A 24,412-nucleotide genomic window follows, 5' to 3' on the forward strand; every position below is an offset into this window, starting at 1 on the left:
CTAAACTGTACAGAGACAATGGGACCTGCAGAGGCCTGGAAGCTAGTTGCCAGAGGCTGGTGGTTTAACGGAGCTGATCCACAGCAGGCACAGACAAGACAGACAGCTTCATACTAAGGGCAGGTGATGATGAGATGATGCCTCACACTCTGGATACCCTTGGGAAGTGTCACAACCCCAATATTTAAAGTGGTTTAGATTCAAGGTACCAGTTTTGGCCCATCCGTTCAGTAAACATATTCACAATAGTGACCCGTCAACATCTGCAAACTGATTTTCTTTTCTTTTTCTTAGTTTCAGAGGGGGAGGGAAAAGGTGGATGTGGAAATGGGTTTGGGGTTTCAATCTACCTGCACTGAAACTTCTACTTCTCATGAAAATAGCATTGACATACAACTCAGCAGTAGCTCCCAAGCATGTTGAATGACTGACAGTTCAAGCATACAATTTTATAGCAGGCAGCAAACAAGACTGGGAATTCAGGGTTAAAAACTCAAGTAAAATTTTGTATTCTACAGTAATGAAAGTTGACCAAGAGAGTAAATCAAATGGATCTCCTAACAAAAGTGAAAACAGCTGTTTGGCTGAATTTGTTTCTGATTTAGGTTAGGTAATTATTGCCCTAGTGTGGTTCAAGGTTGTTCTGTATTAGTGAAATATGATATCATATGAAAATCATCCAACTTCTTTATTTACTGTAGCATCAGAAATTCCACTGCATAAAAAAATTCCAGAAACGCAATCTTCTAAAAACGTACCTCTAAACTTTTTAAAATGTCAATTTCTTTAGTATTCCAACACATAATTACTCTAACTTATTATAACAATGTAATTGTTATGTATCTATACTGAGGAAATGATATTTTGATTCTAAAGTGCTAAGTCATTCAAATTTTGTTTTTAAGCAATATATATAAACAATAACATTTTAAAGAAATGTAGCCAATGATACACTATCTGGGCTTAGTCACCTAGTCATTGAATAGCTATTTTCAACCTTAATTTTGAAGAAAAACAACACTATCATTCTTACAATATGTCATTTATACACTAGAAAGTTTCTTTTACAGGCTTTGTGTGCCAACAGTAATAAAAAATAAAGAGGTGCTAAACTTAAATGTTCAGAGTTAGAGAACCATTCTTTAAAGAAAATATGTTAAATGTTAGAGCAATTTAAAGTAAATTAAGTCATTCAAATAATTCCAAACTCCATCTTTGTTTCAGGAGTTACTACAGTATGATTAGCACCTTTATTACCTACAATCAATATTCTGGCTGTGCTGGTAATTAAATTACTATTTTACTTTATTTTATTGACTCACCTGTTGGACACCATACAGTGCACAAGTATATGAAAATGTTTAAATGGCTGAAGCATCATTTTTAAATGACTGAATAGTAAAGAGACATCATGTGTGTTCTAAGTGCACTGTACTACCATTTCAATTCTGGAAAGTCAACAAAAAAAATTGGTTCCCATTCTCATATTGGCTGCAATTTCTGAGTCAGTAACAATTACTGTACGTTGCTAGACTGAATCTTTAATTTAAAGCCCAAGAAAATAACACCAAGAAATATTTTAATAACTATAATATAATCCCAGTAAAGTGCTACAAATTGAAGTGCTTATCTTTCTGAGGCTTCAGTTTAAGACCAACCAAAAGTTTCAAATAAAATTATTTGGGTGATTTCAGGTCAGCTCTTGGCAAACAGTGAATTGACATCACTAAATTAATATACAGAAATCTGACTTGGAGGCTGAAATGTTCAGAGGACTGATTATAAATGCACATATTAGGAGTATGCTTACCATGACCCGCAGATAACGCTGTTTTATTTCCAGTATTGCAATATTTTCTTAACTTTGATAAATGCTAATAATCCTGCTCAAACCAAACAAAATAGAAGAAAAGTACAATTTTCATATGCAAATGTTGCAGTCTAATAATTATTAATTAGTGTGTACCTGCAAACAACAAAGGAAAAATCTTTCATACATTGTACACATTCAGTTGCAGTAAATTGTTCCATGCAAACATCCCAATGAACAACAGAATCTGAAAAGGATTAGACACAAATTCAAGCTAAAACAGCATTAAAGTGAGCCATTATCTTGCTTTTTAAAATATACAGGGCTACATTGTACTCTTTTTTTTTAAAAAAATATCCAAGCACAAGGAGGAGAATGGTAATCAATCAATCTGAAACCCTTTCTGCATGATTCTCATTGTCGGAGAGATTCCCAGATCCAGGCTGTTTAAATATATGTAGGATGAGGGCCAAAGAGGTGCCCGGAGTATAAACTGTAATGGGCAGGAGCCCCCAGCCAAAGAAACACCCTGAATGGATATAGACAAACCCACTGGAAACAGGTTACGTTCCTCAGTTCAAAGCAGGGTTGGGCCTCATTCTTGATGCAGCTGAGGCAAAGGGGAAGGGAAAGATGAAAATATGACTGTAAGCCACCTTTCCTATCTCCTGATCCTGAAAATTACACCAATATCACTTAGGCAACCTAAGAGACATCTCTACCAGCAGAGAATAAGCCAGAGCACAGTGAGCTCCAACATGCCCCCACACAGGAATTAAAGGCAGATGACATACAGCTGGCTCTTTCAGCTTCATGCTGCTTGAGAGATTCCCTTGCATCAGGAGAATCCTCAGCTATCCCTCAGGAGCAGCTTTCCAGCTGCTTCACACACTGAATATAATCTAGACTCAGCCATTTTTATAGTTTGGCTTTATTAGTCACTTAATGAACAACAAAACAAACTTCAGCCTAAAGTTTCTCCCCAAGCTTTACTGTCCTAGGGTCTTTGCGGCAGGGACTATTCTATCCCACCACCTGGTCCCTGCTGCCAAAAGAAACACTCCATGCACCTCAAATCAAGATGCCTCAACAGATATACTATAGGACTACTGCAAATATTGAGGCAATCATATTTACGGAAAGGCAAAACTGGCCATATATCAACTGTGGCCCTTGTGCCAATGGGCTACATCCTGCCTCTTTTCAATCTGCTTTGCATGACTGGCATCACAAAGCAGCCAAAGCTGGTCTAAGTTGCCAGATGAGGATTCTTTTACATAGGAGAATATTTCAGTTATGAAGAGCTGACTCAGCCAACCTGATGCCATCCCTCTCACAGCCTAGAGTAATGGGGCATGGCTGGAGCACTGCTGTGGTCTGGCAATTCTCAGCTTTTTAAATGGCCCTTTGGGACCACTGCAGCTGAGTGTAATTTAGAGCAGCCTTCAAGATACTCTACATTGTGCTGAGGGCCAAACTGACCTCAGAGTCAGGAGGAAGGGCACATAAAAGGTGGATTATAGACATCTTTGCCCCTCTATACTCCAAGGCCCTGTATCTAGGGCAGCTTCTTGGACAAGGATTGGGTCCAACAATAATATTCTGCTGTGCATGAAAATATCTAAAATCAGGTTTGTGCACAAATGTTGTAGAACCTATATAATGAACAGCTAGCAGAGAAAACAGCTAGCAGAGTCTGCAGTAAACATGCTCCTTTATGCAATATTTTACATAGAAACTCATCTCTATTGCTTTTAAAAACACTACTTCTGCATTACACAACAATTAATAAATATATTTCACTTTTGCTTAGAAATTGATTGGCAATATACATAAACTGAATCAAGAAGGTTTTGGCTTATGCTACCACTAACAAAAATAAAGTGGCCAGGTTAGCTCTTTAAAATACATCTTTCCTCAAGGAAACTAACGTAGTGCCAAAATAATTCAGAGGAAGTCATGCCACTGTTATATCCCTAGATATTTCTGATTCCTTTATAAGATTAGGACATAAAAATTTGAAGTGAATAGAAACAGATGTAATAAAAAGCAAGAATAATTGCTTTAACTGTTAATATAATGTACAGTTAATATTTTTGTTGTTATATTTATGTGGTGCCTTTCAACTTGAAGGATCACGTGGGGATTGTTTGTTTGTTGGGTTTTGTTTTTACACATACCAATATACAAAATTATACACACAATTTGCCAATGTCAACCTCAGTTTCTAAAGGTGCAGCCAACGCAGACATTGAAATGTCCCAAAGTCTACTACAGAACAATATCTGGATGAAGAGCAGTTGGCTCAGACTCAACTCTGGCAAAAGCATGCTAGTCAAGAGAGGGAAATGCTTTAGAGTGGTATGAATCCTCAAGGTCTTGGGAGGTCTCATCACCAACCCTGGATGAGCAGACAGTGCAGACTGGCAAATATGCCTTCTTCCACCTTCAATTACCTAGGTGACTTAGCTCTTTTGTCTCACATGAGAAGCTGACCACAATGATCCACACGTTCACACTCTCCAGACTGGTCACTGTAATTCACCATGTCTGGGGCAGAAGTAAGGCAGAGAGAGGCTCCGGCTTGGGTAGATTTCAGCAGCCCACCTCCTCAAGGGTCGTCTTAGCACCTACAGAGACAGATCACCCTGATGCACCCTGCAACCTCCACTGGATCCTGGACCACTTTAATTGCCAATTGGAAGTAGCCTCAATCCTACTTTCCAACACCATCAGGACCCAGAAAGACTTCAGGCCAGGACATGCTAAGACAGATTTGTTCCTCTGGCACAATATAGTTACCAGAACAGGATGAAGCACAAGACTGAAGACAAAGGGTTCTTGGTTGAAGGAGCTCAGGTACGGAATGAGTTAGCAAAGGGGACGAGACTTACCCAAAACTGACCACTTTTACACACAGTGCAAGAACCTCTTTTTAAAAAAAATAAAAATGTTTTCTGTATTTTTTTTTTGAAAGATGATAAATATGCACCAAGCAGAGCTTCCTGGAATCTGGGAAGGGTGAAAACAGAAAACTCCATCAAGTCCACTATCTACCTCACTATGCAAATCTAATTTACTTTTGCAGTGATCAGATAATATAGAGGTGGGCTCAGAGAAGAACCTATGATAGGCCTCAGTGTTCCATCTTACCTGAAGGATGGTACTACTAGTAGCACAGTGCCTCTAACACCATAGTAAGCATTGGCTGATTCAGTACAGCCTCAGGGGAAGCTTGCTACTTACTAAATCACCAGAATCACTTTATGAACCAGATGGTATTTACCTGCAGGTCTCCAATCTCACTAGCATAATCCTGTATCGCATATGAGAGCAGACAGAATAACAGCAGCACATGATACTAGCTGTAGGCCATCCCACTGAACTAACACAGTATTGCACATATGGGATGCCAACAGGAGTTGTTCCCATGTGTATGATGATAGAACGAGAGCTATGGTACTTTTATTTAAGTCTGACATATTATTTAAATTTTTCAATCATGGAAACACAAATTTTATAAACATAAAACAATCAATAAAATTTAGGGCTGTCGATTAATTGCAGTTAACTCACGCGATTAACTCAAAAAAATTAACTGCGACTAATACAGTAATAGCGATTAATCGCACTGTTAAACAATAGAATACCAATTGAAATGTATTAAATATTTTTGGATGTTTTTCTACATTTTCAAATATATTTATTTCTATTACAACACGGAATACAACGTGTACATTGCTCACTTTACATTATTTTTTATTACAAATATTTGCACTCTAAAAATGATAAAAGAAATAGTATTTTTCAATTCACCTCATACAAGTACTGTAGTGCAATTTCTTTATTGTGAAAGTGTAACTTACAAATGTAGATTTTTGTTGTTGTTACATAACTGCACTCAAAAACAAAACAAAGTAAAACTTTAGAGCCTACAAGACCACTCAGTCCTAGTTCTTGTTCAGCTAATCGCTAAGACAATCAAGTTTGTTTACATTTATGGGAGATAATGCTGACGTCTTCTTATTTACTATGTCACCAGAAAGTGAGAACACGCGTTTTCATGGCACTTTTGTGGCCAGTGTTGCAAGGTATATACATGCCAGATAGGCTAAACATTCATATGCCCCTTCATGCTTCGGCCACCAATCCAGAGGACATGCTGATGATGCTTGTTAAAAAAATAATGCATTAATTAAATTTGTGACTGAACTTCTTGGGGGAGAATTGTATGTCTTCTGTTCTGTTTTACCTGCATTCTGCCATATATTTCATGTTATAGCTGTCTCAGATGACCACCCAGCTTATGTTCGTTTTAAGAACACTTTCACAGTAGATTTGACAAAATGCAAAAAGGTACCAATGTGAGATTTCCAAAAGATAGATACAATACTCAACCCAAGGTTTAAGAATCTGAAGTGCCTTCCAAAGTCTGAGAGGGACGAGGTGTGGAGAATGCTTTCAGATGTCCTAAAAGAGCAAAATGCTGATGCGGAAACTACAGAACCCAAACCACCAAAAAAGTAAAAATCAACCTTCTGCTAGTGGCATCTTACTCAGATGTTGAAAATGAACATGCGTCAATCTGCTCTGTTTTGGATCATTATCAAGCAGAACCTGTCATCGGCATGGATTCATGTCTTCTAAAATGGTGGTTGAAGCGCGAAGGGAGATATGAATCTATAGCGCATCTGGCACATAAATATCTTGCGATGCCAGCTACAACAGTGCCATGCAAACGCCTGTTCTCACTTTCAGGTGACATTGTAAACCAGACATGGGCAGCATTATCTCCTGCAAATTGTAGCCAAACTTATTTGTCTGAGCGATTGGCTGAAGTAGGACTGAGTGGACTTGTAGGTTCTAAAGTTTTACATTATTTTATTTTTGAATGCAGTTATTTTTTGTACATAAAATCTACATTTGTAAGTTCAACTTTCATTACAAAAGATTGCACTACAGTACTTGTATTGGGTGAATTGAAATACACTATTTGTTTTTTAAGTGCAAATATTTGTAATAAAAATAAATATAAATTGAGCAATATACACTTTGTATTCGTGGTGTAATTGAAATCAATATATTTGAAAATGTAGAAAACATCTAAAAATATTTAAATAAATGGTATTCTATTATTGTTTAACAGTGCGATTAATCACAATTAATTTTTTTAATCACTGACAGCCCTAATAAAATTGTCAATGAAGCAGGATTGTATATAAAACCCAGCTAACAATGGGTTCATTATGTCTGTGTTTACAGCTTAAGACATTTTATTTTAGAACAATGGCATTTTTTCTGACAAACACATATTTAGAAGAATGTGTATGGATATCTGTACTCTAAAGGGTTACAGAAAAAACTAATATAATAATAATAATAATAAATTGCAACAGCCAGTATTCACAGAAGTCACCTGAACAGCTCTTCACACTCAGTTTACAACCTTGCAGTCACCCATTTCAAAATATATTGAATTACAGTCAATTTTTCCTTCTCCAGGTTTTTCCTGTTATCTACAAAGATTCTGTTATTACAATACACTAATTGGTCTCCAGTTAACTCTTTGCTTCCAAAGCACTTATAACTATATTCTGGGCAAGATCCTCAGCTGATGTAAATTGATTTCTGTGGAGTAACATTAATTTACTTCAAATCTGGCCATCCTCTGTTTTCATATTTCAAATGAAATGAGGCCACGGGTCAGCAGCTTGATATACAGTTTGAAAGTACAGTAATGCTTTGGGCAAAATTAAGTGTGCTGACTGACTGAACAGATATGAACCCTAATCCTGCAATCACTTATGCTTGTGAGTAACTTTACACAAATAGTCCCATTGAATTCAATGGGGCTACTTGTGCGCAAGGTTAGACAGGTATGAAAGTGAGTGTAATACAGGGGTCATGGTCCTGGACCACATTCTCATCTGTTTGGGTCTTTTACTTCTCCATCTCTGCCCCTCCCACCACTGATTTCCCCTCTGCTTATCCCCTTGCAACTCCATTTTGTTTCTGAAGTGTTCACTTGAGAGCAACTGTATAGGTCAATAAGCTATCACCTCTACTAAGACACAGTTTAAGCCACAAAGCTCTAAGGAAAAGGGTCACTTCATCCACCAGTTAGCCCATATTTTCTCTCTGAACCACTCTCAATGTATCCATGCTATGAGGAATGATACCCTCTGCTATTTGTGCCAAGTATTATGTACATGTAAAAAACTATACAACTATAACTATATGTGTGTGTGTGTGTGTGTGTGTATGTGTGTATATATACACACACACAAATATATAGTTATAAAAAATGAGTTATTTTTATTTTTGAACTTTGATAGATATAACAGAATACAACTCCATGATATCTAGCAATCTGTAAAGGAAACAATTTGCTTCCTTTAAACCAAACTTAGATGAGCATTTTAAAGGATGTAAATGGTAACAAGGTTTCTTATCCCTGGATAAGATCCACAGGGCAGACTCACCAGGAGTAAAAACAACGAGTTCTTTAGGAAGTGTCCAACTATTGCTGAATATCTGGGGCTTGATTCTCCTTTTATCTTCTTTTACTTTCACCAACATAACTCCATTGACTTTAGTAAGAGGAGAACAGGCCCATTAACTCCAAGTGTAATGGGAAAGCTTGGGCCCAGCCTGGTCATGATTTGTTCAAACTCCAGAAAACCCTGGTCTGAGGAGAGCCAATGATCTCTGTAATACAATGATGCACTAAAACTTTGAAACACACAGTACATGAATTAGAGATGGACCTCGGTTAATAAATTCAGATCCACTACAGTAAATACAAAGTTCAGGGTTGTCTACATGAAAGGGTTTAGTTTTGGCTCAGTTCTATTGAAGTGTGTATATTCATTAAAAGACTCAGACCCACCCACCCTATTGAAAACATACATTTTAGTTGGCAACTGAACATACTAAGGGCCACATTCTATTTAGATTCTGCAACTGTTACTTAGGTTGAATACCAATTACATAAGCAGTGCCACTGAAGTTAATGTGGACTTGACTGTCCACCCCTTACTCCCATAGGCCAACAATTATTTGTACAAGTAATCCTAGTGACTCAAGTGAGTAATTGGTCTCTAGTGGGAGTAAAACGGCTCACAATCTGGCCCTAATTAAGCAAGTTCTACCTGTGACAGTTTGTCCCCCATTCCAGAGTGCCAACTAATGTACTGGGGTTCCACTGAGTCCATCCATTCCACCAGCCTGGGCTCCCTAACCCTGTCTTGCTGCACACACACACACACACACACACACACACACACACACACACACACACACACACACACACAGGTAGGGACACACCCAGCTGCACAATAACACTGATACGGAAATCGGTGATGCATGGGAAGGCTTTCAGCTAGGGAATTACCCAGCACTCAGATGCACACACCCTCTCAAGTGTAAACCCAAAATTATATTGTCTTGCGCTGCACAGAAATCTATACAGTGTAAGCGCATGAAATCCAACCCCTCCCTCAATGTGGAGGAAGATATGCACAGCTTTTTACCCTCACAGGTTATGAATTACACAAACTGGTTTTAGAATAAACAAAAAATAAGTGTAGTTAATTAACTACAAAAGGTAAATTTTAAGTCATTATAAGGGCTAGGAAACAGATCAAAACAGATTACTGAGCAAATAAAGCAAAACACGCAATCTAAGCCTAATACCCTAAATTGACTGGTAAATAGTAGAATATTCTCACCCTAAATGTTATTTTGTGCAGGTTGCAGAGTTTCTTGAAGGTAAACTGCACTGCTTGCAGCTTAAATCTCCATGTATTCCTTTCACAGGCTAGACCTTTCTCTCTGCTCTGCCCCTGTCCCACAGCTTAGATTCTTTGACTCTTGTTTTCAGCAATCTTCCTTCTTGGGTGGGGAGGCAGTGAAGAAGAACCAAGATTAACTCACTTCCCAGCCTTAAATAGGATTTGCATATGGCAGGAATCCTTTCTTTCACAGTTTGACCCCCAACCCTTCTTAATGGAAAAATACCAGCAGTCCAAGATAGTGTCCAATACCAGATGACATGATCACATGACCCTGCAACATCAAAGCTGCATCCCAGCAAACTTTTCAGGAAGGAGGGAAATTAGTATCTTCAAAATCCTATTGTTCTCCCTAATGACCCATTCCAGACTGATTGCATAGTGTCTGGTGGGCATTCCCCAGGTGAAAACACAGTTGTAATTGTTACATAATCAATGTTCCTAACTTCAGGTACAGAAATGATAAATGCATACAAATAGGACAATCACATTCAGTAAATCATAACCTTTCCAATGATGTCTCATATAACCCATCTTGCATAAAACACATCTTAGTTATGCCATATTCATATCATAATATTTCTATAAAGAATATGGGGCGTAATGTCACACTACCCAACATAAAAGATTAAAGAATGTGTCCTTAAATTTGCAACAGTTCTTTTTTTCAGCATTTCTTTCTTTACTTAGAAGAAGATTGAGGCTTGTGCCGATTTTTTTAATTAACACCCCTACCATAATACCAATACCTTAAAAAAAACAGTTTTGATTCACATACATGATGGCAAATATAACTGCTGCTTCCTAACAGCTATGAAACAAACTGAAGGTTTCACAATGAAACATACACCATTATTACAGTAATAGCTTCTCTATTAGATTGTTCTTTTTTCTCTTGGTATTCTATTCAGTGTTTTATATTTTTTCTTATAAAATAATTAGAATATATTCTACAATAGAATGCACCTGAATACAATCAAATGTATTCTGAAGAGTTGTGAATTATTGCAGGATCCAGTACTTTTGAAAAGCAATTTTAACTTTGCATTCTTACTTTTTATGTTAAAATTAAGGAGAGGTTGAGGTCCAGTTGAAAGTGTTTACTATAGAAAACTTGGTCAAGCTGGTGTTTGACCTTTGACAAGAGGCTGCCCTCAGTCCGGCTATTCCCAACAAACCAGGCCCAAGACAATAAGCTGCTTTATAGCTATTAGCTAGGCCAGTGTGTTTCTCCAGGAAGACCTCAAGCTGAAAAGCCAACATGCCTGACAACCACAGCCAAGGTACCAAGGGTCCAAGCACTAGACATTGGAAAACAAATGGAAAAAGCACACATGGCTACATCTGGAATCCTAATGGGCCACCAATGGTTCCCAGCTAAAGGAAGAATTACCAGTGTTATTTTATCATCCCTTGTGCTAACTTAGCTGTTTATGTACAGCAATAAATGATTTTTTAAAAACATATTTGGGTCATTATGTCATATACCACCAGCAAGTAGGGTTGTTTTATTGTGCTTGGAGTCAAAATACATTGCTATACCCAGATGTGAGGGAAGTTCAAAACCTCTAGTCCTGCTGTATTCATTCCTGTTGGACAAATGGATTAAGTTTTTAAAAAGGAAACTGAGAATTTATATGGCCTGTAATCCCATCTCACCAGTAAAATTCGCACCAACATTTTTCTAGATATGTTTGCCTTGCCAATGATAACACTAAATATTAACATAGTAAGCAAAACAACATTTCAACCAACAGGAAATGCCAGATATAGTTGTCAAGACAGCTCTCAATTCTCTTCTGCCAGGGCCACACTATACAACACTCAAGAAGCAACTTCTGGCTGAATTTTTTTTTTTAAATACCGTAGCATACGCTTTGTAACTGAGCATGACTTAAAATTCAGGGGGAAAAAATTCTTATTGTGACAAATATTTTTACATGTCTATCCTATTAACATGCCAAATCATTAAAGGGGAACTCCTCAGAAGTGGCTAGGGTGACCAGATGTCCCGATTTTATAGGGACAGTCCTGATATTTTGGGCTTTTTTTTTTTTTTTTTTTTATATGGGCTCCTATAACTCCCCACTCCTGTCCCTATTTTTCACACTTGCTATCTGGTCATATTAGAAGTGGCCCTAAATTTAGATCTTGTAAAAACAAGCTCTTCCAAAACCAAAGAGCAACATACTATACTTTCTTTCAAAATGCACTGGAAAAAGCAGTTTACATAAATGTACCTCCTGCAGGGTTTCTAACCCAAGCATTCCAGCATTGAGAACCGGAAAGTGAAACAGATTATAAAGAACAGTGAAACCAGATTCATTGGTACTCCCTGCTGAAGTTGAGAGAAATGTCAAAAAATGACCAAGCAGTATAAACAGCGAAAAACTAAATTCGATTTTAATTTTTTAAAGTTGTAATTAGTTAACAGATTACCACCAAGGATGTTTGTTTAAAGGAGGATCTTTGAACTTGACATATCCACACAATTTGATCCAACTTCCATCAGTAAATATATTCTGCCATTACCTTCCACTTCACTCTCCTTCATTAATAGAGATTTGAGCTGTTTAAAGGTAAATACAATTTAGGATGCAAGAGTGGGGTCCCACTCCAGCAAAAGTAAATGAAAAGATTCACATTGATTTCAGTGGAAGTTTGATCAGGTCCTAAGCTAAGTAAATAAAATAATAATAATTATTAGACAGTCCCCTGTCTGTTTTTATTTTATTTTATTTATTTTTTTATTTGTTCCACTGTGTTTCCTTTTCTCCATTTGTTGTCCACTACTTATTCTGTTTCTCTTTCTTGTCCTTTCTCAATTTCCCCCTGGTTTTCCAGTAAAACAAGTTATGTCTTGCAAGTGATTCATAAACAGGAAAAAAAAAGGACATGTAGTTGCAAACTAGCCTATATGTAGGAAAAGGGCTAGTCTTGCTTTTTCAGCACATGATCTGCAAAATGACCTTGAAATCAGAGTTAGAGAATAACATTTTGCATGTCCCTCAGACACAGAATAATTATCATACCCTTCATAAAACAACAGGACAGGGGACAAAGGCAACTCCAGATGAATGAGCTGGTCAATAGCCTATAGTAAAGTTAAATTAAATTCACTTTAGCTGTCGGTTTTAAAGTAGGACAGGAAGCCTTCACTAAGTAACTTTTCATTCCTGTAGCCCACATCAACAAGAGAAGGTGTGGTTAAAAAAAATTCACAGCAACTTCAATGCTAAAGTAACTGCTTTTCAAAACAGTTCTTCCTCCCTGTTTTCCCTTTCAAAATATACTCTGAGTAACCCTTATTTGCCATGGAAAAACAGACATGTGAATTTGATACTCTGTACTTGTTGATGTGTTTTTAAAGCTGACTAGCAAAGTGCAGAATGTGAAGTTTCCTTGCTTCTGGAGCCACATGACAGATTAAAAACACAATTAAGTGAATAGCTAAATGTCTCTCCTAATTTCCAAGAACAGCAGAAGTATTAGGTTATACTGAAAGAAAAAGAAGAAAACCAACCCAACAAATTACCCCTTGATATTATCAAAAACTGCTTCAAAAATACCTATTATTTCTTGTGTTTGGGAACAAAATAAACTTATATATTCAAATGCAACAGTGCTATGAACTGCCAATTTTCAATATAATGGAACAGTATAAATAATTAACTTTGGGAGGTATATATATTTAAGTAGAAAACAGCTAAGCAGGCTACATTAAGAGTTGGAATACCTTTTTCTCACCACTTCCCCAGATGTTTTCTTATTTAACGAAAGGAGCAGAGCAAAGATTAGAGAACAGTTGCAAAGAAACACAAAACACCTTGACAAATACAGCAAAAAAAATAATAAGGCTTCACTTTGTTTATGAAAATTATCTTCTATACATGAAAAAAGAAGAACAGGAGTACTTGTGGCACCTTAGAGACTAACAAATTTATTAGAGCATAAGCTTTCGTGGACTACAGCCCACTTCTTCGGATGCATATAGAATGGAACATATAATGAGGAGATATATATACACACATACAGAGAGCATAAACAGGTGGGAGTTGTCTTACTAACTCTGAGAGGCCAATTAATTAAGAGAAAAAAAAAAAAAAAAAAAAACTTTTGAAGTGATAATCAAGCTAGCCGAGTACAGACAGTGTGATAAGAAGTGTGAGAGTACTTACAAGGGGAGATAGTCAACGTTTGTAATGGCTCAGCCATTCCCAGTCCTTATTCAAACCGGAGTTAATTGTGTCTAGTTTGCATATCAATTCTAGCTCTGCAGTCTCTCTTTGGAGTCTGTTTTTGAAGTTTTTCTGTTGTAATATAGCAGAAAAACTTCAAAAATAGACTCCAAAGAGAGACTGCAGAGCTAGAATTGATATGCAAACTAGACACAATTAACTCCGGTTTGAATAAGGACTGGGAATGGCTGAGCCATTACAAACGTTGACTATCTCCCCTTGTAAGTACTCTCACACTTCTTATCACACTGTCTGTACTCGGCTAGCTTGATTATCACTTCAAAAGTTTTTTTTTTTTTTTTCTCTTAATTAATTGGCCTCTCAGAGTTAGTAAGACAACTCCCACCTGTTTATGCTCTCTGTATGTGTGTATATATATCTCCTCATTATATGTTCCATTCTATATGCATCCGAAGAAGTGGGCTGTAGTCCACGAAAGCTTATGCTCTAATAAATTTGTTAGTCTCTAAGGTGCCACAAGTACTCCTGTTCTTCTTTTTGCGGATACAGACTAACACGGCTGTTACTCTGAAACTTCTATACATGTTAATTACACCCCGGGTTTGTCAGTATTAAGAAAATCCTGACCTTGGGTGGGGGGAGGGAAGGGAAAAACCTATAATGAAATGCAACTCACTACGGAGAAAAGGTACAGTCACTTTATTGAAGCAAGCAGGAGTGCAGAAAAAAATGTCCTGTACAATCTAAATAAATGGAAATATTTTGTAATTTTATGTTACAATTATTCCTCAGTATATAAAAGTTATTTCCCTCCTCTCATCTCCCATTCTCCTCCCACCCCCAAACCCATCTCAAAACAGGAAAAATTAAATGCTGCTGATAAACAGGTTGAAACATTCTCTTGTGACAATGCTCATTGAAGCTAAGGTTTATGAACTAACCTCACAAGTGATTTTAACCAGTATGTCTGGTCAGTGAAATCTTGAGGGTAGAAGTGACCTTCCCATACTGACTCTCCCAGATATCAAAAAGACTGGTTTAAATAATAGGGAAGACTTGGAGCAAGATTTTTTCACTAACAAGAATTTCACCATTGGTTGGTAACTTTCGAGAAAACCTAGATTCACAAATGATGATAGTCTCTCTCTGAAGAGGCCCATGTGTCCTTTACAAGCTTTCTGTGCCGCAACAGTATAAACTAACTAACTGACAATGAACAAATGGACAACAAACATCTAAAACTAGAAAAAAACCATGAACAAACAGAAGCACTTTTCTTAGCAAGCTAAGAGCACTGAGGAACAGGGGTTCCAACTCTGGCCATGCGGTGGTAAGAGGGAACTGGAGCAGCGTCGACTCGCACAGCCTCTTAAAGCCTCAGATGAGCCATGTGGCCAACACAGATGCGGGTCAACTGACGCTATTATGAACAGTTCCAGCTCCAGCGCATAATGAGCATGTGCACCAATGTTTGGAATCCACATAGGGACCATCATTCAAAGAAGAACTACTGTTTCTCACTACACGGTATCAGCTCAAGAAATGGAGAACTCCAGTTTCCAATTCTATTAGTCTGTCATTTTTCACAATAACTACATTTCACTGTGGAAAAATGTCCTTTCCTACTAATTGTGAACATTTGGCACTAAAATGCTGCTAAAATTGCTCAATTTTGTTTACTTCTCCTTATGTCCCAGGATTGCTAACGAAGTTAAAAAGAATGTACACAATTGGACAAGACTTATTTAAAAGTGTGATGCAGCACAGCAGGAGGTGATCATGCCTTTTCAAAATTCTCTATGAGGTTCTGAGCTGGTTATTTTCCTGAGAAAATAATTATTTAGAATTCAAGTACATTCCCTACTAGATGAACAACTTTAATTTAGGTTTAAAGTAGGTCTATGGTATATACATTTTAAAAGCATATTATATACACCTCTACCACCTATATAACACGAATTCGGATATAATGTGGTAAAGCAGTGCTCTGGGGGGGGGGGGGGGGGGTCGGGGCTGCGCACTCCGGCGGATCAAAACAAGTTCGATATAACGCGGTTTCACCAATAACGCGGTAAGATTTTTTGGCTCCTGAGGACAGCGTTATATCAGGATAGAGGTGTATTTGCAAAGTGTCATTTAATTTTGCCATACTGATATCACATTAATTTTTACTGTCAAATAAGATACTGGAGCCAAAAATACTGTAATTGTAAAGCAAAGCTTGTTGCAGCCTATTCCTTGGCCAGCTCTTCATACAGCAGATGTCGGGCTTCCTTCCCAAAGCACTGCACATATTTGCTGGTGCTCTTATGTTTTCATATTAGAAGTCCTGTATTTAGCAGGTTTCCTCAGTAGCAATAAGCAAACAATTCATAAAGTCAGTTTTCAAATGTAGCGGTAAACATCCATTTTTGCTTCATCCAGCCATTTGTTTCATGCTCCCCTTAAGACCAGCCTTTTGCCATAACAGGGCTAGGCAAGACAATTATTTCTGGATGGTTTGTATCTTATGTTGAAAAACTTGCTCAAAAGCCAGTGGGATCCTAAGTAGGATCTTGATTCAGCAAGGCACTTAAGCACATACCTAACTTCAATATTAAATATAGGCATGCGTTTAAGCACTTTGCTGAACTGAGGCTTAAGTGCACCATCCATAAATAAATTTGTCTTACTGGAAATGAATTAAATTTTAGTCATCCAGATATTTACTAATTACTTTTTTCTAAAAATCACAGTCTTTGGATAATATTTAACAACAACAAATAATTGTTGATTTTTGAAATATCAAGAGTGAATCCAGAAATCAGTCTACAACAGTATAGGAGTGTGCACTGCGAGTTACGGTGTTGTCTGACTTAGAGTTTAAAACAGGCTATAACTAGAAGGTGAGATTTTCAAAAGTGCTCTGTGTTCGCCTAATGCTGCTCCCATTGACATTAAAGGCAATGCAGGTGGGGGTGGGGAGACAGAGTGTTTGCGTGTGCACGTACACATATGGTGTTGTGGAGTGATATCGAGGTTTTATTGGAATTTGTTTGAGATGATATGCATAACTCGCTAATGGCTTCACAACTCATGTTTAATGCACCCCCCCTTTCAGACCAATAAAACAGCTATACCTCATTATCGTGTATTCTCTGAGTGGCATTTTCAAGTGGGCTCAATGTTGGCTTAACTCTTCTCCCACTCAAGTCAATCCCGTCTCCTGTAAACTCTGGCTCCTTTAGTACCATAAGTGCCACATAAGAGGGAGAAATTTCTCTAAGTGACCTAAAATAGATTGTTTTATACCTATAAATGTCATAATTTTAAAGTCTAATATCTTAAGAACTCCCAGAGCTAGAAGCAAGTGTTGTGCATCATGATGTGATGGAGAGACTGCCGAGACTCATCAAGCTTTCGGATCGCTACCCCTTCCTGCTTCTCCACGTGGGCACCAATGATACTGTCAAAAATGACCTTGAGTGGATCACTGCAGACTACATGGCTCTGGGAAGAAGGATAAAAGAGTTTGAGGCGCAAGTGGTATTCTCGTCCATCCTTCCTGTGCAAGGAAAAGGCCTGGGTAGAGACCGTCAAAATGTGGAAGTCAACGAGTGGCTACACAGGTGGTGTCGGAGAGAAGGCTTTGGATTCTTCGACCATGGGATGGTGTTCCAAGAAGGAGGACTGCTAGGCAAAGACGGGCTGCACCTAACGAAGAGAGGGAAGAGCATCTTCGCAGGCAGGCTGGCTAACCTAGTGAGGAGGGCTTTAAACTAGGTTCACCGGCGGAAGGAGACCAAAGCCCTGAGGTAAGTGGGGAAATGGGATACCGGGAGGAAGCACGAGCAGGAAAGGGCAAGAAGGGAGGACTCCTGTCTCATACTGAGAAAGCAGGACAATCAGCGAGTTATCTTAAGTGCCTATACACAAATGCAAGAAGCCTGGGAAACAAGCAGGGAGAACTGGAAGTCCTGGCGCAGTCCAGGAACTGTCATGGATGGATATAAACTGTTCAGGAAGGACAGGCAGGGCAGAAAGGTGGGAGAGTTGCATTATATGTAAGAGAGGAGTATGACTGCTCAGAGCTCTGGTATGAAATGGCAGAAAAACCTGAGAGTCTCTGGATTAAGTTTAGAAGTGTGAGCAACAAGGCTGATGTCGTGGTGGGAGTCTGATTTAGACCACCACACCAGGGGCATGAGGTGGACGAGGCTTTCTTCGGGCAACTAGCAGAAGTTACTGGATCACAGGCCCTGGTTCTCATGGGAGACTTTAATCACCCTGATATCTGCTGGGAGAGCAATACAGCAGTGCACAGACAATCCAGGAAGTTTTTGGAAAGTGTAGGGGACAATTTCCTGGTGCAAGTGCTGGAGGAACCAACTAGGGGCAGAGCTCTTCTAGACCTACTGCTCACAAACCGGGAAGAATTAGTAGGGGAAACAAAAGTGGATGGGAACCTGGGCAGCAGTGACCATGAGATGGTCGAGTTCAGGATCCTGACACAAGGAAGAAAGGAGAGCAGCAGAATACGGACCCTGGACTTCAGAAAAGCAGACTTTGACTCCCTCAGGGAACTGATGGGCAGGATCCCCTGGGAGAATAACATGAGGGGGAAAGGAGTCCAGGAAAGCTGGTTGTATTTTAAAGAATCCTTATTGAGGTTGCAGGAAAAAAACATCCCGATGTGTAGAAAGAATAGTAAATATGGCAGGCGACCAGCTTAGCTTAACGGTGAAATCCTTGCTGATCTTAAACGCAATAAAAAAAAAGCTTACAAGAAGTGCAAGATTGGACAAATGACCAGGGAGGAGTATAAAAATATTGCTCAGATAAGCAGGAGTGAAATCAGGAACGCCAAATCACACTTGGAGTTGCTGCTAGCAAGAGATATTAAGAGTAACAAGAAGGGTTTCTTCAGGTATGTTAGCAACAAGAAGAAAGTCAAGGAAAGTGTAGGCCCCTTACTGAATGAGGGAGGCAACCTAGTGACAGAGGAGTGGAAAAAGCTAATGTACTCAATGCTTTTTTTTGCCTCTGTCTTCACTAAAAAGGTCAGCTCCCAGACTGCTGCACTGGGCAGCACAGCATGGGGAGGAGGTGACCAGCCCTCTGTGGAGAAAGAAGTGGTTCGGGACTATTTAGAAAAACTGGACGAGCACAAGTCCATGGGGCCGGATGCGCTGCATCCAAGGGTGCTAAAGGAGTTGGTGGATGTGATTGCAGAGCCATTGGCCATTATCTTTGAAAACTCATGGCGATCGGGGGAGGTCCCAGATGACTGGAAAAAGGCTAATGTAGTGCCCATCTTTAAAAAAGGGAAGGAGGATCCAAGGAACTACAGGCCAGTCAGACTCACCTCAGTCCCTGGAAAAATCATGGAGCAGATCCTCAAGGAATCAATTCTGAAGCACTTAGAGGAGAGGAAAGTGATCAGGAACAGTCAACATGAATTCACCAAGGGCAAGTCATGCCAGACTAACCTAATTGTCTTCTATGAGGAGATAACTGGGTCTGTGGATGAGGGGAAAGCAGTGGATGTGTTATTCCTTGACTTTAGCAAAGCTTTTGATACAGTCTCCCACAGTATTCTTGCCAGCAAGTTAAAGAAGTATGAGCTGGATGAATGGACTATAAGGTGGATAGAAAGCTGGCTAAATCGTCGGGCTCAACGGGTTGTGATCAATGGCTCCATGTCTAGTTGGCAGCCGGTTTCAAGCGGAGCATCCCAAGGGTCGGTCCTGGGGCCGGTTTTGTTCAATATCTTTATTAATGATCTGGAGGATGGCGTGGACTGCACTCTCAGCAAGTTTGCAGATGACACTAAACTGGGAGGAGTGGTAGGTACGCTGGAGGGTAGGGATAGGATACAGAGGGACCTAGACAAATAAGAGGATTGGGCAAAAAAACCCTGATGAGGTTCAACAAGAACAAGTGCAGAGTCCTGCACTTAGGAGAGAAGAATCCCATGCGCTGCTACAGACTAGGGACCGAGTGGCTAGGCAGCAGTTCTGCAGAAAAGGACCTAGGGGTTATGGTGGACAAGAAGCTGGATATGAGTCAATAGCGTGCCCTTGTTGCCAAGAGGCTAATGGCATTTTGGGCTGTATAAGTAGGAGCATTGCCAGCAGATTGAGGGACGTGATCATTCCCCTCTATTCGGCACTGGCGAGGCCTCATCTGGAGTACGTTGTCTAGTTTGGGGTCCCACACTACAAGAAGGATGTGGAAAAATTGGAAAAAGAGTCCAGCGGAGGGCAACAAAAATGATTAGGGAGCTGGAGCACATGACTTATGTGGAGAGGCTGAGGGAACTGGGATTGTTTAGGCGCAGAAGAGAAGAATGAGGGGGGATTTGATAGCTGCTTTCAACTACCTGAAAGGGGGTTTCAAAGAGGATGGATTTAGACTGTTCTCAGTGATACCTGATGACAGAACAAGGAATAATGGTCTCAAGTTGCAGTGGGGGAGGTTTAGGTTGGATATTAGGAAAAACTTTTTCACTAGGAGGGTGATGAAGCACTGGAATGGGTTACCTAGGGAGGTGGTGGAATCTCCTTCCTTAGAGATTTTTAAGGTCAGGCTTGACAAAGCCCTGGCTGGGATGATTTAGTTGGCAATGGTCCTGCTTTGAGCAGGGGGTTGGACTAGATGACTTCCTGAGGTCCCTTCCAACCCTGATATTCTATGATCTCATTGGAAAGCTGAAAATCTCTTTCCAAAATGTATAACATTCCCATTCCTAGAACTAGTAGATTGCAAGGTATCACTAGTGTAGAGTTGATTATTGCCCATTGTGGGGCCCAACTTAGGCCAGTATAATTTTTGAGGCGCGGGTAATTCTTTGCTGGGAGGCGAGAAGGAATTTTTTTTCTGACAGGTTGATTTTTTTAAAAATAGCAGATGTTTGAAGCTGCTCCAAGGTTTGGAATGTTAGAATAAATCCCAGTGGAAATGGATTAGTGGGCAGAGAGCAGGTGAGGCGGTCAAAGGTGGATGTAAATACAATTTATCAGAGGACTCTACAATTTGTCACATTGGTATCACCACCCCATATGTGGCATATATACTAGTTCTTTCCAGCAAAGAGCTAACAGTTTTTGTGGCCAGTGTGCTCAAGGATGAATTACACAGTAAATCAGTGATGTGGTACCAGAATTTTAAACAAGGAAAATTCCTTCTTAGCTTATGATAAGTCTGTGTCCTAAAGTGCATATCCTTGCAGAGAGGGAGGATAAGAGACAGTGGAATTTACTAATTTGTTTTCCCATTTAAACAAAAAAACAATCTTTCCCAACCATGGAAGTTGGCAAACAAACTTAGGTGAAGTGTACTTTTTTGGAAACTATTTATACTGCCTGAAAAGTATACTGATAGTATGCAGTACCAAAGTCCTCAGGGATGAGGACCCTTGTTGGCAGCCTTTAGGGGTATTCTCCTGTGATGGGGTGTAAAATAATAATAATAATGGAGATATCCCATCTCCTAGAACTGGAAGGGACCTTGAAAGGTCATCAAGTCCAGCCCCCTGCCTTCCTTAGCAGGACCAAGTACAGATCCCCAAGTGGCCCCCTCAAGGATTGAACTCACAACCCTGGGTTTAGCAGGCCAATGCTCAAACCACTGAGCTATTCCCCCCCCCCCCAACACAGACCAATGAACCCAACACAGACCAATGAAGGGTAAACAGGAGCCTGAGAGCCCAATTAGCTCACCTTGTTTTACCTGGAGGCTGTCAGGCTCAATTTAGGAACACACCTAGATGGGAACAAGCTGGGTAGTTATCATAAGGAAGGCATTTAGAGCAATATTAGGAGGATACCCAGGGTGGGAAGGCCACCCAAGGTTCTCTCTTGAGAAGGCCTGAAGAAGAGGCAGGGTGGAAGTCCTCTCCTGGGTGAAGACACCGAAGAAGGACTCAGATATTGGTGAGGAGGGAAGATAGGAATAAGCTATAGGAACCAGGATTAGTTTCTGTGGTGGGGCCCTAGAAAGTGGGATGGGACCCAAGGAAAATGGCCCTGCTGGTCAGTGTCCTGACAATAGGACAGAGGATAAAGAGGAATCAGAAGAGAGACTGAAATCCCAAAGCTACAGGGGTAGAAATGAGTTGGTGTTATCATTTTGATGTCAGCCGGTGAAGATACCGGAACTGAAGACCTAATGTGGGGCAGAAGTCTTTATGGTTTGCTACTTGTGTTTTAAATATTGGTGAAGGGCATTATGTAGGACAATAATACCCCGAAAGGGGCAGGACTCTAGAGGGACCTGGCCAAAGGGCTATGTACCCCACTACATGAGATAGACAGCAATGCCAGAAGATGGTGCTCTGGGATGGTGAGTGGCAACAATGCCATGGGGGGTGTTCTGGGATGGTGAAGTCCATTTCAGTCAGTGGCGGCTCCAGGCACCAGCGCTCTAAGCCTGCCTGGGGCAGCAAGCTACAGGGGGCGGCGCCCTGCCGGTCCCTGCAAGGGCAGCATGCCTGCGGGAGGTCCGCCAGTCCCGCGGATTCAGCGGCAATTCGGTGGCGGGTACGCCGAAGCCGCGGGACTGACAGACCTCCTGCAGGCAGGCCACCGAAGGCAGCCTGCCTGCCATGCTTGGGGTGGCAAAAGTCTTGATAAGAACTGTCTGTACTGGGCTATCTTGATAATCACTTCAAAAGTTTTTTTCCCTCTTACTTAATTGGCCTCTCAGAGTTGGTAAGACAACTCCCACCTGTTCATGCTCTCTGTATGTGTGTATATATATCTCCTCAATACATGTTCCACTCTATATGCATCCGAAGAAGTGGGTTGTAGCCCACGAAAGCTTATGCTCTAATAAATTTGTTAGTCTCTAAGGTGCCACAAGTACTCCTGTTCTTTTTGGGGGGCAGATATACAAGTATGGAATGAACTCTGACAGGAACTAAGAACCACCAGACAATATCATCTCCTATTCCAAATGCAAGATGCCACGTCTTTAACCCTGCCTTCTCTAATGTAAACACACAGAACAGTATATGTATAACTTTTATGATACCCACCAAAACAGAACACCATACTACTCAGATAATTTTCCTTTTGTGAAGAATATGAACTGAATTTGGCGGTGAAATTTTAACAAGGAAATCCCGGGAACCTTTAAAGGCCCCCGTCCAGCATGTCACCGGTTGTAAGCTATTTTACAAATCAGTATAAAGATCCTGACTCTGCAGTAACATGATTATAACAAGGTTTATTCCACCTACACATACAATACAATATGTTTTTGTAAGACATCATCATGACAGAACTGTTTTGTTAATGTAGATGGTCCCAGTAGGTTTCTTTATATTGGCCAGGACAACCATGTTAGCACCTTAATTTCAAGAATGTCCAAGCATGGTTTAACCTTAAGTATAGAAAGGGTCTAAAGAGAGAACGCCTCTTTCTGTATGCCATAATGCTACAGTTGAGATCAGAAGACCCACTCAAACTGCAGCTCAATTGGTATAAGCAGGAAGGAGCTACTGGCAGGGTGTTCTTGGAGAGAGCCTTATGGGCCTTTGAAACTCACTCCCTGTTTTGGTCTGAAATAGCTCAAATGTGATGATCTTCATGGCACATTGCAAAGCTCATCTTTATTTTCCTAGGGGAATTGTAAGGGTGGGGTATTGCTGGAGAGGAAGAGGAAAATGAGTTTTTAAATTGCCTGGCTTATTGGCAGCTGTTTGTTTTAAATTGCACTGCTACACTTAGGGTATTATTTGTGATGTATTTTTAAGTGATGTTAAGGGTGCCTAGTCCATGTATATGGGAGCCCTATTTTTAGCATTTGCATAAATCTAAATATATAAAATAAAGGGCATGAACACTTTAAAGAATAGAAATTGCACATTGAGGAAAATAAACTGTACTTTCACTTGGCAGTTTATTTTCATCATAATGTGCAATTTCCATTCTTTAAAGTCCACCTATCTCCAAATAAAATAACCTTGTCTTTACTCTTTTCAGTAGTCCCTTCCCACTTATATACACACTCACCTCTTTGCTAGGCACTGTTTCACTCTCCCCAAAACAAGTTACTACAGTAGTCTTTGATAATTGCAGGCCATAAGTGCATCTTGTCATCACTTTTTTTTTTAATGGAAGCTTCCCACTGATAAATGAGAGTTCTATTTGTGAAATTATGGCACGACATTGCCCAGTGTTACATTACTATATCTGGCAAACAAAAATACACCATGAGAGTATGAGTGAGGAAGGAAAATATTAAATGAGGAGAAGAAAAGAAAGCTAGGAATTAAGAAGCGACATTTTAAACATGCAGCAATAATTAATCTTTTCACTGCTAATAGTGACAGAAAAGTGGAAGAAAAAGAACAAGAGCAGAGATAGAGTAAATTCATTAAGAACATGCAGTAACTATCATTTGATGAGGCTTACATTTTTGGTAATGAAAAACACATCATAGAATGTAAACATACATCATACTTCTAGCAGAAAGTCCTCTGCATTTCAGAAATCATGATTCAGTTTTCCTTTGGGGGAAGCTCTCCAGTGGCAGCATTTCAGGTTCTTGAAATGCCCTTCCCTAACGCAGACTTTGGAAATATCATCATAAACAAAAGGGTTATGTTAGACTGGCAAATGCTTCCA

At 39.7% G+C, this 24,412-nt stretch overlaps 1 protein-coding gene across 4 annotated transcripts in view; it reads right to left on the bottom strand.

Annotated features, from left to right (window-relative positions):
- Nucleotides 1–24,412, bottom strand: part of SLC25A21 (solute carrier family 25 member 21) — a 369,737-nt gene that overhangs the window by 278,191 nt on the left and 67,134 nt on the right. The window lies entirely within an intron of this gene.

The sequence above is a fragment of the Malaclemys terrapin genome, chromosome 4 (genome assembly GCF_027887155.1).
Source record: "Malaclemys terrapin pileata isolate rMalTer1 chromosome 4, rMalTer1.hap1, whole genome shotgun sequence".
Lineage (NCBI taxonomy): Eukaryota > Metazoa > Chordata > Testudines > Emydidae > Malaclemys > Malaclemys terrapin.